This window comes from Cygnus atratus, chromosome 2 (assembly GCF_013377495.2).
Source record: "Cygnus atratus isolate AKBS03 ecotype Queensland, Australia chromosome 2, CAtr_DNAZoo_HiC_assembly, whole genome shotgun sequence".
Lineage (NCBI taxonomy): Eukaryota > Metazoa > Chordata > Aves > Anseriformes > Anatidae > Cygnus > Cygnus atratus.
Window position 1 is genome coordinate 5744621 of NC_066363.1, and position 14717 is coordinate 5759337.

General features: G+C 45.9%; 1 long non-coding RNA gene across 1 annotated transcript; it reads right to left on the minus strand.

Moving 5' to 3' along the window:
- Positions 1-4483: 4483 nt before the first annotated feature.
- Positions 4484-11218, minus strand: LOC118251805 (uncharacterized). The gene is made up of 4 exons (XR_004779955.2): positions 11139-11218; positions 6284-6413; positions 5251-5492; positions 4484-5162 (listed from the first exon to the last, which is right to left on the minus strand). It is a non-coding gene; the product is annotated as an uncharacterized LOC118251805 (long non-coding RNA).
- Positions 11219-14717: the final 3499 nt, after the last annotated feature.

Here is a 14717-nt window from a genome sequence, read left to right on the forward strand (position 1 = left end):
TGCAGGGCTGGTGGGACCTGGCACCTCCTGGCACCCTGGAGGGTCTCATCCTGTCCACAGTGAGCTGGGAACTTCCCAAAGAGCTTTCTCTATGTCATCTCTCAAGAGAAAGCAGAATGGAAATGGGAAGCCAAGAAAAACTCAACCCAGTTGTCTAATGGGTGGAGGAAGGCTGGGGTCAATATTTCACCCACACATATCCAACAAAGGGATTAAAAATAAAAGGGAAGGAGTCAGGGCTGCTGATACATCCCTGTAAGAGGACAGCATCAATTAATGGGTCTGGGAAGGGGGAGTGTGGCATCCCCCAAACCTCTACCCAGCTTTGGCAGGAGAGGTCACCCCCCTGGCAGGGCTGGCACGGAGATGGTTAAGGTTCATGCAGGTGTTTCCCTGTAATAGGCACTGTCAGATACCTTTGCAGCCTGGATGACCATCTGGTTACTATAAAGAATGGTTTATGGGATCTCATCCTGTTTTTTGACTACTATAACATAAGTATTGAGAGACTAAGTTATGGCTTCATAAAAATAACAGCTTAATAATGAGAACGACTTTCTCCTTCCAGACCATGAGAAATTCAGGTGTATTTTACCCCTCCATTAAGATTGTAAAATGAGACAAAAGAGACCCAGACATCTAGGGGGAGGAAGAAAAGAAGAAAAAGCAAAAAAATACCAAAAACCTCTGAGAGCTCTGTTTTACATCAGTGCATGTGCAGAGCTCAAAGCTCTTTGCAGGACAGGGATGAATCCTGGTCTCCATTTTGCAGAAGGGGAAACTGAGGCACCGAGCTGTAAGATGGCTTGAACAGCATCATCCAGGCAGTCAGTGGTCAGGACAGGAACTGCATCCTCAGCTGGAGGTCTCATTGCAGCTGCAGGCTGCATTTCTGCAATTCAAGCCAGCAGCACAGCTACCCAGGAGTTGTCCCCCTTTATCACAGCTATATTTAGGCTGTTCCTTTGTATTTTGAACTACTTCTGTATTTCCAGCAAGCAGTAACCATCTTCAGACCCAGTTTCTCTGTGTTTTGTGGGGTAGCAGGGCAGTGTGTAAATACATGATTTACTCCTTTCAAGAACTGGCTGCTAGATCTGGCCCAAAATTGTCTGCTTGCTTTTTTTTTTTTTTTTTTTTTTTCATAGGTAAGGATGGGTGAGGGCCTTCTGCTACACATTTCCTTAGGACACAGGAATCTTGGACACCTCAAATCAATGGTTTTGAGGTTTTTCTTGAGCACTACTGTCCAAAATACTCTGTTTTTTTATTTTTATTTTTCCTCACAATGAAAGCTTTTTACATAAATATTGGAATGCGAGACTGCAATTCAAGTAGCCGATTTTCCTCTGTCTCTCCGCCCTAGTGTAGTGCCACACCACCACCACCACCTCAGCATATCTTGCACACAACATGCAAACTCTGTAAGGAGCCCTTTTCAAGCCTTTTAACAGCAATGACATCGGTGTGGCAGGAAATCAGGGATGCCTGCTTCTTATACATCCGGACAGAGCTGGCATTTTTATTGATGGTGGTGCTCTGCATGAAATGCTCTGCAGGCGAAGACTGCAGGAGAGCACAGGACACAGTGCACACTACGCAGGAGGAAGGGCGAGCAAGTGTTTAATATGATGGCCCGTGTCTTGGAAGACCCACTTTTGATTTTGGCTGTCAGAAACAACTTGCACGACCTACAGAAAGTCACACTTCTCGTAAAAGAGGGCTGGCAGGAGGGTAGTTGTGCCAGTCAGTGGGGTGGTGGGGGACACCAGTGAGAGGTGTAGGTGGGGAAGGAGTCGTCTGCTCTGATTTTAGGTAGCACATCGCTGTCTGACTCAGCCACCCTTTACAGGCAGAGGAGGGAGTCATCAGGTCCCTGCTTCTCCAAAGTGATGGGTCCCTGGTTGAGCCTTGGGGAAGGGGAGCCAGCCAATCTCACCCACACAGGGATGTGGAGTAGGGATGCCTGGGCAACATGCTTGTCTCCCCCACTACATTCATCCTCTGCAGGCTAATTAGCCATCATCATCATGAAAAGACACCTGACCAAAGCCCAGAGCAGGCTGGGGACCCAACCTCTGGTGAGGGATCCCTATAATATTTAATAACCTGCTTAGACAGCACAGGGAGAAGTGCTGGACAAAGGAGGGCAATGGAAATGCTGCCACCATGGGATGTCCCTTTCCCCCTTGGCACAGGATGTGGCTCTCCACAGACAGCACCTCTTGGTGCTTGCACAGATGCTGGACCAGCGTGGTGCTGGGTGATGAGGTGCTTGCATCTGAAATGGCACCTCCTGGGTGCCCAAGCTTGAGAACAGTGAGGGCATCAGTGCTTCTGTCACTTGTCTGCCAGGGAAAACTCCAAAACTCCGTCTTTTTTTTTTTTTTTCTTTTTAAAGACAAGCCGGCTCACAGTGCCTTGAGGTAGGCTGGGGGAGCTCTGGAGGGGGCCAGGGCACTGGAGACCATTGGCTGCGTGGCTGGGAGGAGGCAGGGCTGGGATTATCTTTCTTCTGCCTCCAATTTGACCTCTTTGCCAGCAGATTGTTCTGATTTTCCACATGGAGGGATCTAGGGACCCTCTCGAAAGTTCAAACTCCTGGCCTCCTCCCTGCCGGCAGCAGCAGAGCTCCGCGCCCCTATGCCTCAGCAAAGCCCCATTTCACAGGGAAATCACAGGGAAATGAGCTTCTGAGCACTGGTCACAAACCAGACCTCCTTCGTGCACAAACTGGGGCATTTCAAGTCTCTCTTACCCAGGACCACGTGGTTTCGAATGGTCAAAAACTTCCACAGTTTTTACTGGGATTTTGGGGCTGCATTTTCTGCTGGTTTACCAGCAGAAGACCCAGGGGAAATCTCTGGGATGGTTTCAAGGCAGAGCGCTTCCATTTTTCATTTTGCAACAGCATTTTATTTCAAAACTTGTGTGCTGTTAGCTACCAAAAAGCTGCAAAACAAAAACACAAGAATCTGAGAGGTTTCTTGCAGGTTTTTGCTTAGCTCAGAAAGGCCAAACATTTCCATCTTTAGTCAACACAAATTCTTACCTTTTTTTTTTTTTTTAAACTTTCTCAGTTCAGCCAGCAGCCCTGACAGATCAGCTCCTTGCACAGCTCCTTCTGACAGCCTCGCTGACTTCCTCCACGCTGGTGCAAGGACTTGGACTTGGGTTAACCGAGTATTGCCCATCGGTGCAACACAGTGCAATGCAGCAAAACACCTGGGAACGCTCAGCAGTGTCCGTCTGCCCTTTCCAGCTCACTGGGGCATCTCAAACCAGAATTTCCCAGTCCGTGACTGCAGCACCGAGGCTCTGCAATCACGCGTCTTAATAACAGGTCTTACCCAGCACAGGAGTGCTCTGTGGCATGCACATTATTGCTCCATCTGCCCTGCTTGCAAACATTTATTATTCTCCGTGACACATGCTGTAAAACTGCACTGAGGTAACTATGTATAGTTGGCAATTTCCATTCAGATGAGCTGAAGGAATTAATGAATTTGGAAGATTTCAGATCTGTTGAGATAGGGACAGGCGATGGCATGCTTTAAAATAATCACTCTCAACCGTGCACAACTTGAAACCACCCTACTAATCACAGGCAATCTGAGCGCTTATCGGGGCAGAGGGAGAGCTCAAGCACCATTCAAACCCTCTAATAATGGTAAATGATTCCACAAATGCACGTGTCCAGGACTCGGACTGCTTCCAACGCTAAGTGCTCATGAAAACTTGAAGTGCTCCACTGGTTTTAAATCACTGTGCAGGGCTGACTGATTTAAACTATCAGAGCACTTTTCTTTTTTTCTTGCATTTTCTTCTCCCACCACCACCCCCCTTTCCTTTTTTTTTTTTTTTTTTTTTTTTTTTTTTATGAACACTTGAATTTGGAAGCAAGTCAAACACTTTAGTCTAGTGGTTCAAGACATACTGAACCGATTTAGAAATATGTTGGGAAAAAAAAAAAAAGGAACAGTAAATTATGTTTTAAAACCCTTTGGTTTTATGCATTTAAGCAGCAAGGCTTGCTGCTGGAGCTGGGATGTGTTAGTCAGGGCTGGGAGTCAGTGCTGTGATGCAGACATGAGCCCTTATCTGTTTGATCACATACCTGCTGCAGGGGCACATCTGCCCCTGTGCTGCTCCAAAAATTCCTCAGCCTGTAGGTGCAGTGCTGAAAGTGGCCTGAAATGTAAATGCCGTGCACGGAAAGGGGAAAAGATGCAGCGGATTCCCCCCTACACCCCTGCCTGGGCTTCTTCTCTGCACAGCGTTTGGTCTCAAGCAGCCTCACAACCCGAAAGTGAAACTTTCTGGTGAGTTCACCCTTCTCGAAAGATGGGATAAAGCTGAAGCAAACAGCATAAATAATGAAAAAGTGAATTAGACTTTTAAAAATTCCATCGCCTTTAATAATTCAGACTGATTATAACATGCTGAAAGGAGGTTTTTTTTTTTTTTTTTTTTTTTAAATTACTCCTAGCTTGGCAATCTCCCATTAGGCACGAGCACCTCCATTGAAAATCATCAGCTAACGATAGCTGGGTCAGTGTAAGACGAGCAGCAAATTGCATCCCTGTGGATGTTTGTTCCCAGGAAAGACCCACACGGCCATCCTGCACCCAAGGGTGGCACAGGGATGGAGGCTGCGGGACCCACGTCCTGCCCCTGGCTGCAGCCACGCTCTGGCTTGCATAAAGCCTTCAGCCTAAAACTCCCTCAGAGGCAGTAAATCGAAGCTGCTTGTCACCGTTGCTGGGAAATGAGTGCAGCGGGAAGGAAACCGAGCTTACGGTCGCAGGCATGAGCTGAGGTTTCCCTCTCATGTAACGTGGTGAGGTTGAGGGACTGATACAGCCACAGCGAGCGGGGGAAATGAGGACATGGGAGCATGCCAGGCCGGGCGGTAAAGACAATGCCAGCAGGGCCTGAACAATGGCAGTCCTTGTGCAGGAACTCGGGCCATGCGTGCCACCCGTTTCCTCCCTTAAGATGCTACAGGTGTCGTCTGCTGCTGGCTGGGACTTGCTGCCAAAGGATGAAACAAGGGCAGGCCACCAGCGTTCCCATCACCGAGAGCCACATCCTCATCTCGATGGAGCAAGGAGCTTCTGTGGTGACAATGACCGCATGACAATGACATCGTCCTGGTGACACTGTTGTAGAATCACAGAATCATTAAGGTTGGAAGAGACCTCCAAGATCATCTAGTCCAACCACCCCCCTACCACCAATGTCACCCACCAAACCATGTCCCTAAGCACCACGTCCTCGAGATGTACTGGTGGGTGAGGAGTGAGGCTCTGGAGATGTCAGGAATGGAGGAGAGCAGATGGCAGAAGAAGACTGGAGGCATCTTGAAGGATGGCTGGGAGCCCTAGGGAGCTGAAGGACTGCCCCAAGCATTGGCCTGGCTTGGAGCAATGAGGCTGAGACGTGGACCAGGAGAAGTCACGAGGCCGTGGAGCAGCTGAGAAGTGCCCAGCCTGGGAGGAGCAGGAGAAAATGCACAAAGGGCTCTTTTGTAGCGTGGCTCCGCTTGCGAGACTCAAAACTGTGGTCACAGGAGCCGGGCTGAGCTCTGAGGTTGCAGCCAGACTCATTTAGCATTTTGCGGGCCATAATTTACTAGCAAATACAAACACTGGCCACCCACGGGATACACCCCACTCCCAGAGCAAGCAGGTAGGTGGGGGGCATGGCCACCCCTTGTCCACTGCCCCCACCATGCCATCTGGCTTGCTGCTGCCAGGCCCGTGATGGCCATCTGCCTTGTGGCTGCCCAGGAGAAAGTTAATTATATATATTTTTTGCAGAGACACAATGGCAGCCAGAGATGTTGGCCAAGCATAAGGGAATAAATGAGGCCCAAAGTCACGTTGCCAGCACTCAGAGAGAAGCTGTTCTTGGTCTAGCCATGCTGCAGCCCCCACTCCAGCAGGGACGAGGCTCTCCCAGAGTTTTGGAGTCGATGTTTCATGCTCATTTTTGGCTGGGGTACCTCTGTGAGAGGGCACACAGTGGGACAGTCTGCTCCAGGCCCTGCCTGGGCTTGGTGAGGGACAGGAAGAAACATCCCTTCACCTGAGCCACAGTTCCCACATCCATCAAGCACAGCCGTTCACATTTCCTTTGCAAAATGCCTCTAGCAGGAAAAAAATAGTGTAAGAACAAAGTACGAGAAAACCAAAGTTTTCTTTGGCCCTGTTAAAACTGCTGCGAGAAAATGCAGCTGTTCAGGAGCATTTAATAAATTATTTTCTTTGCAAAGCCTCACCTTTTTGTACCAGCTGACGTTCATTAGCCACCTCCAGCTCATCGTGACTCAGAGACACTCTCGCTGCCACCACTGCCACAATAGCATGGTCCTGAGCCCAAACCAGCACCTTTCCTTCAGGTCACGGATCCTGGGGGAAGAGGGTCAATACCACACTCTTGCATTGAGACCATTTTGGGGTCCAGGTTGACATCCCTGCACTCTGCTGTCCTATGCCTCATCAACACAACTCCACATCTTTGCGTTTTGCTCCATGTTGCAGGACAGATGAGCCCCCAGGGACCAGACCTTTCCTCCCCCATGATTTTCAGGACACCCAATATGTTCTGGTGGACCCTCAGGGGTCCTGGTTTCATTTAGATCTGGAGGAAGCTGTCCCCTCATTCCTCACACAAGAGCAGCACCAGGGCAGGGATTAATCCCTCTCCAGAGACATGAGTTTTCCAAACTGCCTCATAAAGGGAGCAGCACATTGCGAGAAGAGAAAGCTCCTTTGTTTAGGATAGCAGCTGTAATCTCCACATCAAGCACATGTTGGAATTCATAAGTGGCCATTTAGCCATATTCTGACAGCAGAACGAGCAGCCTCGGAGGAGCAGCCAGGCCTATTTATAGAGAGGAGGTTTGAGGTAATATCCTTACCTTGGATGCACCGTCTCCACTTAAGAGCCCAGCTTACAAGGGAAAGTGATGCCAGACAAGCCAAAAAAAAAAAAAAAAAAAAAAAAAGGAAAGGCAGGAGTCATGGCTCACTCTGCCTGGCTTGCTTTGCATCATAGCAAATTAAATGTTACAAGAGCAGTAGAAATCTCTAAAACCTCCAATTCTTTCAGACTTTAATAAGTCTGAAATAAGAAATATAATAAGATATGCTGGATATATATATATATATATATATCTTATATATATATAAGATATATAATAAGAAATGCTGGAAAATGTGTAGCCACTGAGGTTCCTCAGGCCAAACCTGTATAAACATATCAAGTTAATGCATCACTGTTGTCGCAGTACAAGAGCGTTAGGCAATCATGAGCTACCCAAGAGGTCAGAGCTTAGCCTACAAAGTTTGCTGACCTTTCTGTTGACTTTACTGCTGACACTCGGTGGCTCAGGAGAGCTCTTGGACGCTCATTGAGTGTTATCATGAACTGAGGCTGTCCCCCCGTATTGCGTCAAACATTGATGCCTCGAGTCTGCTAAGGCCAAGGTGTTTGGGAGAACTCAAGCGGTGATGGCTGAGGTGTCCTGTATAGATGGCTGGAATCCAAGTCTGGCTGAAACCACAGGAGCTGCCCTGGGACACCTCAGAAAAGTGGATTTTCTCCCAACAAAGAGGAGTCGGGAATCCATGGAAAGGGGAAAGGACACCAAGGTGGTGGTGAGACCCCTGCATGCACATTGGTTTGGAGAGCTCTTTGAAGGGTTGCATTAAGAATAATGGAATGGCTTGGCTATGGCTTGTAGAGATGATAGCCCAAGGCTGAACTGTGGCTTGGAACAAGGCATGGTGGGATGAGATTCAGCTCACAGACAAAATACCTAAATTTAGCCATTTCATTTAAATTTTTACCTATGCTACATGTAGGTGCCTCCAGGCCAACCAGGAGTCTGAGAGCCAATTGCTGCCTCGAGAGAGATCACGTTGGCCAAATGTGGGTGGTTCCCTTTGGGTATCTGAAGAGATAAGGCTGTTGCTGAAGAGCTGGGTTGAATTGTCCCAGGGAGGTGTTTAACAGCTGCTGAAGTTTAGGGTTCAGAGCAGGACATTTCATCACCTTGGCTCACTCGTCCTTCTCAGAGAGGAGCTCAAAATTCTGTTTTTTGGCTAGTACAGCTGGCTTCATGATCTGTGTACCAAAATCTTCCTAGGACCAAGATCTGCTACACACATGCTGGTACCATAGGGAGCAGAGAAGATGCTCACACATGCAACCTAAGAGCCCCACACGAGCCATCCCAGCACTGATGCTTCCAAAGGAAGGATGCTCCCTTACACCAAATATTCACTTTGGTTTACCTCTTGGGTGTGAGAAACCCTACCTATGCATCCCAAATCTTTGCACCATGCCTGTAATTAAGCTGGTCGTCCCCTGAAGTTCCTCCTCCAAGGTGGTACAATTAATTTGGGGACAAGAATTTCACTTGCCAGGAAGAAAAGGTGTAATTTTAGGAATCTCAGTTCTGACATGGAAGCTGCTCTAAGAAGCTTCCCCCTATTTCCCACTGGCACATGGGAGTAGGGGAAATAGCCCTCCAAGATACCTCTGAGCCCTTCCCCTCTTCTCTGAGTTCAAGTTGCTGCTGCTGTTGCTGCAGGGACAGCTGAAAAAATCCTGGTGTGCGAGGGAAGGAGAAGCTGGCCAGCATCCAGCATCGACTTCTGCCGTGAGGGGAGAGCCCTGCCTTCCAACAGATGCTGGGCTCTTACAGCTCGAGAGCCCTGCTCCCTTACCTTCCAGGGGTGTCCCTAGCTGCTCCTTCACTGACCGAATTAACCAGGAGGGACTGAACCAGGAATGTATATTTCATGATTAAGCATACACGAGAAGCCCAAATTGCAGGATTTTGTTAAAGAAAGCAACAGGACAGGGGAAAGAATTATTTGGTAAATCTCTCTGTAGTGCATTGGTGAAAAAGCCGAGTGATACAGTCCTATAATGTGTTGAAAATTAAATATTTCCGTTCCTCTAATACGTGTTGTGGTCATTAAGCCATTAAACAGCAAGTGACTAAAGCTAAATGGCTAACCTGAAGCCCGGGATTTTCACCACGCTGCCCAAGGGCTATTAATATTGTGTTTTATTATTTCAAGGGTGTCTGTTAGTTAGAACAGGAGGCTGTACCAATCCTACCACAATAGTAAACCACCTATAACTACATCAGTTCAAATTTACTAGATTAATAATGACACTAATGTAGTCAATAGCAATCAGCACAGGTTCATGGAAAGGGGATCCTGTCAAAGTAAACTTGCTTTTTTGCTGTTGATAGGGACAACAGTGTTAATAGAGTTGGCACTTTATAGAGGTATCGGTGCACAGGGTATTTTAAGCTGTTTAAATCCACTTGGCATATGTAAAATCTGTTAAGGAGTGGACACTTGATAGATATCAAACCTTAATTGCAACAGGAGACAGTTCATCGAGCTCCTGTGCTTCCACTGGTACTTAGCAGAGCTCAGTTTTTGGCCTTACATTTTAATTTTTTAGGAATATTCCTTGAGACAAACACATCATTAAAGCTTGCAAATGATGGGGAAATCTGGGAAGTGCCAAGGAAAGAAGAGGTCAGAGGGACTGGGTAACCCTGATTGCTTGCTATGCTCTTTGCAGGCAAACAATATGAATTTGTTGGCAGCCAAATATACATTTATCCTTTGAGGAATGAAGACTTTCTGTGCACATTTACAGTACAGAACAATGCCCAGGAAGCAAGCATTTTGAGAATTGTTTTCCAGGGGTTTAGATGGATCCTGAAGGTTAAAACAAGCCCACTGCACAGAAATAGGGAGGCTGTGGTCTGTGTCTGGCACAGATCTGATGTCTGTGGGTGTTGACATGGTTATACTTCCACTGTTGAAGAAATCTTAATAAATTGTAGAGAGCTGCAGGATGATAAAAGAATTTGGATATATAGATATGGCATACACTGACATGCTTAAAGGGCCCTCAGGGTGTCTAGAAAAGCAAGGAAAAAGCTAAGGGATGACTTGACTCTGGTGATAGAACTATATTCAGCATAACTGATATGGGCATAATAAGATCAGACATCAAGAAATTTAAGCTGGTCAAATTCATATTAGAAACAAGATATATATCTTTCAGCAATGAGAACTGAATCAACTATAGGAACCATTTCCTAAGATTGGCATTTGATTTTCCATCCAAGGATTTTTTTTTTAAATCAGATGAGATATCTTTTTGTTGTTGTTGTTGTTATATATATATATATGAATAATATATTACTGGATTAATAATGACACTAATGTAGTCAATACCAATCAGCACAGGTTCATGTATATATCAATAATAAAAACAAGAATGAATCCTTCAATGTATCCAACAATGTATAAAACTCTTAGTTTTATATTTGCCCAGGATTCTGCAGATACCTAAAGGAGCATGGAACAACCTACCCTGCCTCTGAGGCTTGGGCCAAAGGACCAGGATCAGAGCAGTCAGCTTCTTGAAAATTCATGGGGAAAAAAATAAAATATATCCTCAGGTTAGTCTTTATTTCCTAGGTCGTGGAAGTTGTCTCCCTTGTGTTTTGTCATTTTACCTTTCAGATTCTGCAAGAAATAGTCAGATTCTGTGGTGTGCCTGTATCCCCAGATGGTCTTATCCAAAATGAGCAATTAAAAAGCATAATAAATATAAGCAAAAATTATAAACCAAATATATAAATAAAAAAACCTGGAATAATTCTGCAAGGTCCTCTAGTCTGACTCTTCTGAATCATCAATTAATGACCTACTTAATCACGTTAATGTTTTCTCTAGTCCTGATCAGACTTGCTTACACTTAATGCTTTATTATATTGGCCTACTATTTAATGTGAACCAGGTATACACGAACATCTCACCAATCAGATCCATTTATCTACTAATGCTCCAGCACTTACTCTGTTGCAAGAGAGAGTAAAACATGATAGCTAGATTTTTTTCAATTAATTAGTTTGTCAAGCTTATTTTAAAAAGAAGAAACTTGAACCTAAGTTTGCCTGTCAAGCAAAAATACTATGGCTAGATAGATTTCCAAAGCATGAAATTCAAGAGTGCCCTTTGTGCCTTTGAAGAGCTCTCCTTTGTGTCCAAGAGCTTTGTCTTGGCTGACGTGCTCCCGGCACTTACCTGCAGCCAGTTCGGGGACATTTTGCTCTGTTTCCAGGAAGCACTGTGACCAAAGAAAAACTGAAGGCTCGCAAAGACACGTGCCAGCCCAGTGGTAATTGCAGCATTTCTAAGGCTCGCCCTTTTTTTTTTTTTTTTTTTTTTTTTTTTTACGTATTTAAGGACTCAGTCATACAAATGCCCTTGGCTGCACACCAAAGATCGGACCTCAGCGTGATGGCTCTGACCTATTTCTCTGTTGTGGCACACACGTCCACTGTCTGAAGAGCCTGGCAGCTGGAAAACATGAGGCGGAAAGAGAAATGAAGCTGAGAGAAGCCTTTCCAAATTCTTCAATCAGGCCCAAACAAGCTTTGAACATGGGATGCTCTGCTATTGATTAGGCGAGCAGGATCTGGGTGGGTTGTGTGTGGTGTCCAGGTCAAGCATCCCCTTTTCTCATTCTCAGCACGGATTCCAGGAGAGCTGCTTGGCTTTGAAAGAAAAGGGAATTTCTCCACACCGGTAGAGCATCACAAGATGCAAAGAAGGAGAGGGAAAGCTCTTGTAACACAAAACCAGATGTTTTTGCAGCGGATCTCAACTGAGTGGAAGAAAATTCAAGATGTGCTGGTAAGAAGAGCTTTATCAAGTGGGTGACTGAATGTGGGAAAGTGGTGGAAGCAAATCTGTGTGAAAATGTTAAAGCAAAGTTTGGAAGCATCTTGAAAGATACAAGCATATTTCACCTTTTCATTTTAGGTTCTTCTAGTGGGGAGGAGTCTGATTTGCTTTGCAATCACAGTAAGCCATGCCTTGTAAATAAAACTTCCTATTGTCCTCCAGAGACGGCATTTCCATACACGAATGTTCCTTATTCAGGGAGTGTTAAGCCTTCAGAACAATCTGTGCTTCCAAGATGAATCCAGATGCTCATCACGTAATGTGTCCTCTCTGATGTGCTTCTGTTAGGGCACCTTCTCCCTTTTTGCTAGCGTCCTTTGCCCCAGAAGCTGAAGTGCTGAATCAAGCCTTGAAATATAGGGGCCAGGTTTTGCCATCTGCCTTAAATTAAATCACCTTTTCCTCTTCAGAGAGCCCAGCCAGTCTCATTGGAGCCGTGTGAGGTCCAAGACATGCCAACAAGCTGGGCCAACCTCTGAAGGACTCAGGGGCACACTCCATGTCCCCAGGAGCTCCTAGCCAGGACAGAGAGAGAGGAAGAAGGGGGATGAAGTGCCACAAAGACTAGTACATACAAACACTCTTGTTTCATGCATATTTTATTATTCCAGCTCTGTAGGATTCTCACAGGATTTCCTGGGGAAAAAAAAAATATATATATATATATTATATATATATATATATGCAGCAGATGAATGTCCTGGGCTGTCAGACTGCTGCAAATGTGCTATAGGGATGGGCTGTGTGCACAAAACAGATGTGCTTGGGGCATGATGAAATCCCAAGCAAATAGCTGATGTCCCAAACTCGCATAGCCATGATCTCCAATCAGAGACTAGGGCTGGCTGAGGAAACATGGGCAGACACGAACTTTCTCCTTTTCTGATTTTTTTTTCTGACCTTGAGGTTTTATAAGGAACCAAATCTTTGCAGAAGACACTGGTTTTGAAGAAGTCCTTAAAGTTAGAGGAGGGAGTTTGACATGACTGGCCATAGCTCAAGGAGGTTTCTAAGCATTAGGAGCAATATCTGAACTGATGCTTGGCTAAATATCACACTTAGCTGCCATTCAGCCATTTTCCTTTTAATATTGTTATTTTTGTGTCTAGGGGTCATTGAATCCAAGCCAGAGGTCTTGGCAGCCCATGTTGGCTGGGCCTACACCAGCAAATCAAGCAGGGCCTGCTTGTCCCAGCCTTTTTTTTCTGGCCCTAAGGGTGAACACCAGGACACAGCTCATGTTCATACGGTTACTCACAAAGCAAGTCATGTCGGTAGGGTGACCCCTTCCTGCCCCCTTCCACAAACCCCTCAGAGTGCCCTTGATAGTACGGCCACATACCCAGGCCCATGGGATGCCCTGAGTCATGCCAAGGCACTGTCTGGGAGCCTGCTCATTGGCATGGACCAAAAATCATGCCAGGGAATGAGCCAAATTCTGGGTGCTCACTGGAGAGTGATCGCGTGCTCCAGTTCTGAGTTTACCAGTGTAGGCATGAGCGTTCAGACCACCTAGTGCTGAGCTTAATTCAAGTGCTGCCATCACCGCCCTCCACGGGGTCTACAAGGAAGCAGGAACCAGCCTGGGATAGCAGACAGCCTCTTTGATCTCTGCAGCAAAGGTGCCCCAGTGACGATACGGGTAGGCAGCTTGAATGTGACCTGAGTTCATCCGAGATATCGCTGAGCTCTCCTGATAAGCCCTGTCTGGGGTAGGGAAGTGTTATTGCCCTGTTTATGCCTGGTGGAGATCACACAGCCAACTTACACATCTCTCCATCTCCCTGCTGCATCCCACCCCCCATCACCCTGGTGCTGCACCAGGTGGGCTCAGTCATGCTCTGTTCCCATTTGCAGATTAACCTAGCATCACATATCAGTGACTTTTCCTTGCCAAGATGATGGAAATATCCTGCTTTGGGGCTCAACCTACTTTTTTTTTTTTTTCATAATCTTTTCTAGTGAGGGTATTTATTAATATGCCACCACAGCCTCGATTGTATTTTGGAGTGGGAGACAGATGTTGTGTTTTAATTTTCAGTTAAACGTGAAGAATCAACATGAAAAGCTTCAAACTTTTAATCTTTGATGCCAGACAAGCACGGAGAGGTGTTTTTCAGAGCCAGGCTTGCTAGGGAGCTATTCATGAAGCTATAGATGAAGCTATTTTGCTCCTCAGCCAAGCAACTTTCAGACATTACAGAGCATTTCTATACCAGATCTAATTTCTTTTTCCATCTGATCTCTAATTCTAAAGAAAACTGCACCTTTTCTTTATAGTACTTAAATTTCATTTTCTTAAGAGCTCTGCTCAGGAGGACATACAATACAGAAACAGTCTGCATACTTCCAAATATGCCAGTGGTGTATGGCACATTTTAGGGACCTTCTTTATTTTAATGTCAAAATAGGGGCTCAGTCCCCAGCTGTAGCCAAATTTACCATGCTCATTTGCACCAGGCTACAGCAGCCCGTTGTGGCTGCTGATCTGTTAATGTGGTACTGGCAATTTGGGTGATTTCTGTGCTTTTATTGCTTCTTTTGCACTTCCCAAGATTGCAGGAATTTTATTTTTATATTTATTGATGACTTCTTTGCTTTTCTGGTTGAGGAGGAGAGCTCTCCAACCTAGCAGGGAGTAATGTGCAGACTCAAAAACTAGAAGGAAAAAAAAGGATGTGGAAGTTGATGTTCTCCTTGCAAACCTTGCAGTTCTCGAGCCAATCTTTTCCTTTCAGGAGGGCCCAAAGGGCTGAGGTCTGTCAGGCCCACAGATGGATTTAGCTCTCAGTGAAGATACAAGGCATAAACTGAGTACCTGCAAGCGCGTGATCAACTCCCAGCTCTCACAGCCACACCGCTGAGGAGAGGGACAGGATAACTCTCAGTTCTGGCTCATTACAGACTTGATGGTAT